Here is a 4223-nt window from a genome sequence, read left to right as displayed (position 1 = left end):
CGCACCTGGAATATTCCGTACAATTTTGGTTTCCTTATCTAAGGAAGGATAGACTTGTCATAGAGGGAGTGCAACGGAGATTCACCAGACTAATCCCCTGGGATGGTGGGGTTGTCTTCTGATGAGAGACTGCAGAAACTGGGCCGAAATTCTCTGGAGTTTTGAAGAATGAGAGGTGATCTCATTGAAACTTTCAAAGTTCCTACAGGGTGTCACAGGGGAGATATGGATAGGATGTTTCCTCTGTCTAGTGCGTCTAGAACAAGGGGACACAGTCTCAGAATAAGGGCAGGCCATTTGAGACTGAGATGAGCAGGAATTTCTTTGCTCAGAGGGTGGGAAATCTGTGGAATTCTTTATCCCAGAGGGCTGTGGAGGCTCAATCATTGAACATATTCAAGACAGAAATCGATAGATTATGGCATAGAGGTAGATGATCAGCCACAATCTGTTTGAATGGTGGAGCAGGCTCGATGGGCTGAATGGCCGAATGCCCCTATTTCCGATGAATCCCATAATGTACATCAGACGTTAGACCATGTTATGCATTACATACCAGTTCAAAAATCCCACAGAGATTAAGACTGAAAGATACAGTATCAATTCCATTACTACAAAATGAAGGACTTGGAGCTTGCAGACCAGCCCATGTATAAGATTGAAAGTTATATTTTCATTCACAATCGTTTTCACAGAACTGAATATTAAATACCAATCCACAACTTGTACAGGACTACCAAATAAAACCTACAACTGTAAAATACAGTTAATCCATATTTTAAATTAAACACAAGGCAAACAAATATTGATACATTAAGAGAGAGGGAAACAGTGAAAGCGAAGCGGAGCATAAAGAGCCCAGGAGAGGGAGAAAGATTTCACTCGGAGAGCAGGGAACAGCGAGAGCAGGCGTCAAAAAAGGCAAAGGAATACACAATTAACGGGAGAACACTGAATGGTGTCGAGGAAGTGAGAGACGTTGGAGTGAATGTCCACAGATCCCTGAAGTAGCAGGACAGGTCAATAAGGTGGTTCAGCTGGTATATGGAATCCTTTCCTTTATTAACTGAGGTACAGAATATAAGGGTGATCTGGGTGTCCATGTCAATAAGTCACTGAAAGCTAACATGCAAGTGCAGCAAGCAATTAGGAAGGCTATTGGTATGTTAGCCTTTATCACAAGAGGATTTGAGTACAGGAATAGTGAATTCTTGCTTCAATTGGAAAGAACCTTGCTTAGACCGCACTTGGAGTACTGTGTGCAATTTTGGTCTCCTTACCTTAGGAAGGATATTATTGCCACAGAGGGAGTGCAACAAAGGTTAATCAGACTTGTTCCTGGGATGGTGCGAATGTCCTATGAAGAGAGATTGGGGAAACGGGCTGTATTCTCTGGAGTTTCAAAGAATGAGAGGTGATCCCATTGAAACCCACAAAATACTTAAAGGACAGTCAGGGTAGATGCAGCTAAGATGTTTCTCCTGGTTGGGGAGTCGAAAACCAGAGGGTGCAATTTCAAAATAAGGATGAAACCACTTAGGACAGAGATGAGGAGAAATGTTGTTACTCAGAAGGTTGTGAATCTTTGGAATTCTTTACCCCAGAGGGCTATGGAAGCTCAGTCATTGAGTATGTTTAAAGCAGAGATTGACAGATTTCTAAATACAAATGACATAAGGGAATATGAGGAAAGTGTGGGGAAATAGGCATTGAAGTGGATGATCAGCCATGATCATATTGAATGGTGGGGCAGGCTCGATGGGCTGAATGGCCGACTCCTGCTCCTATGTTCCTATGTTCCTAACTCCACATGATCGGTGAGGCACAGCTTCAGGCCGACTTGGTGGGTGGTGCAAACAGATATCACTGCTTCTGGTCTTCACCAGAACAGAGAGTGAGATGTAACATTGATCATCAAACAGACTGTGAGAGAATACAACAGAATAAAACACATGGAGAGACACTGTGGAATAACAAATAGATTTGATTGGAATGTTGAATTTTGATTGGAATAGATAAAACAGCAGATTAAATTGGGATTCTCATCATTATATTGATCTGGGACAGAAAAGAGAAACTGGTGGGAAGAAGGAAGAAAAGAAAGGATGGAACTGTTCAGTTTTTCTGAGTTTTTTCACCCACCCATCAAAGCTGGATTTTAAAAAAAGATGCAAATAACGAAGAATTTCACCAAAAAGGGAGATTAAATGCTGCCGAAACCTTGGATCGAATGATGCCCCAACAGATCACCTGTTTAACTGTCTCCTCACTGGGGGATTTCAATCAGTGAGTAATATTATTCTCTACCTTTTTTTTTGTTAAATGAACCCAGAACTGTCACTTGGAGTTAATATCTGTGTTTCCACTCCTGAATAACAAAAGTGTGAATTTCTCAATATTTTTTGGACACATTTCCTGCTGGAAGAACTAAGAACTCTTTTCTAATTTACACAATACTATGTACACACTCATCAAGCCTCCGAAGCTAGCATCCTTGGTGCTGCTCTCTCTTCCAAACCTCATCTCATGTGACTGTTACATCATCACTCTGACAGTGGGAGGGGTTGATCCCACTGTCTTCAGCATTAACCCTTTACATCCTTATACTACACTGTCTGTTCAAAAAAATTGGGTGGAGGGAACCTCTTTCATTTATTGAAACACCAACAGCTGCCAGTTGAAAATCAACTCAACCCATCAGGGAGAGAGAGAGAGAGTGAGAGACTGTCAGAGAACTTCCTGCATCCAGTCCTGACCCTGTCACACTCAGCAGATGCTCACCCAGACCCCACTCTCATCAACACTGAATACTGTTACCGAGACCCTTCAAATACTGTTTATAAAAAGGTAGAACAGGTCAAAGTTCACACAGCTGTATTGAATAGAACAAAGTTTAATATTTTCTCACCGTCTGTCGGTAACCACATGAGACATAGGTTTTCTTATTTGCTTCCTTTGATTTTTCTTGTTCCTGACTGACAAATATTCCAAACCTCGGATCAACCCTCCCACTTGCGTCATGTCCCAGTCACGGTTGAAAGCAACACATAACGACACAAACACACTGAAACATACAACGCAGTCACACTTTCCTTCAGTGAGATTAATGTCGAGCTGTTTTCCAGGTTGAATGTAACTGTGAACAAACTTCTATCAAAGAAGTTGCCTTTGGCGTATCAGCACTGAATTTCTGTGCAAGGAGGAACAGCCATTCCAAACTCACATCCTTCACAAAGGCTGTTTTCTCCTGTGACTGAAATTCATCATGTAATTTGAATTCGAAGTCAAATTTCACAAGACAGAAATGTAAATGAAAGATAAGGAAGCTTCTAAAGCACACTGCAAATGTGCAATAAGACTCTGCTGGGAGTTGAACCCAGGATCTCCTATTTACTAGACAGGTGCTGTAACCAACTAAGCTACAGAGCCAGATTGAAAAGGCTTGCGCAGTTGAAATCAGAGAAGGGCACTATTTATTCTCATCCCACTTCTCCACTGGTCACAACATATTTTAACTTTTCCCACTTCCTGATACAGTCGATCATATACTGTATTTTTCCCAGAACTGAGAATGAATGTTTTGGAAGTAAATACATAATTCAATTTTTTCCAAAAGTTTACAGAATACAACATGTGAGTAATATTCCCCATTGCTTTCTCAGCACTGATGGATTGTGAAGCGGGAGACAGCCAGAAGTCCCACTGAGCCGCACTGACCCTGTGCTGAGAAGGAAATGAGATAAAGTTCAATCTTTCACAGTGAGATGCTGCAGAGAGATAAGAGTCCCGAATCAAAGTGAGACTTTCTCATACTGTTGTTGAATTTCACGTCAAACAATCCTTGTACTCTCTGCTAATGAAGCCTAAAAAAAGGGAAAAACAGAATGGCACTCAAACTCACAACCCTGAGATTAAAAGTCTCATGTTCGACTGACTGAACTGTCACTTCTACTCGGTCTCTTATTGGATGGATGCAACTGTATGCTCCAACGCTGGGGCAGCTTTCAAATCCTCCCATGGATCCACATGTCAGACTGAGTTCCATGTTGCAGACTCAAGCAAAGGAAATTTGCTCACTTCCAAAACTATCAGTGAGTTGAAGCTTATTACGATCAACATCATCAGAGGTCAGAACTACCTGGTGAAAGAAAACACCCTGAAGAAGGATCCACAATTATTCAAACAAATCGACAAAGTGAAAAACAAAAAAATCGATGAGTTAA

At 41.4% G+C, this 4223-nt stretch overlaps 1 non-coding gene across 1 annotated transcript; it reads right to left on the bottom strand.

The window, feature by feature from the left end:
• Positions 1 to 3355: 3355 nt before the first annotated feature.
• Positions 3356 to 3429, bottom strand: trnat-agu (transfer RNA threonine (anticodon AGU)). The gene has a single exon. It is a non-coding gene; the product is annotated as a tRNA-Thr (tRNA).
• Between the last annotated feature and the right edge of the window lie 794 nt (positions 3430 to 4223).

This window comes from Heterodontus francisci, unplaced genomic scaffold, assembly GCF_036365525.1.
Source record: "Heterodontus francisci isolate sHetFra1 unplaced genomic scaffold, sHetFra1.hap1 HAP1_SCAFFOLD_58, whole genome shotgun sequence".
NCBI classification, from domain to species: Eukaryota; Metazoa; Chordata; class Chondrichthyes; order Heterodontiformes; family Heterodontidae; genus Heterodontus; species Heterodontus francisci.
This window is presented reverse-complemented; position numbering and strand designations above follow the sequence as displayed.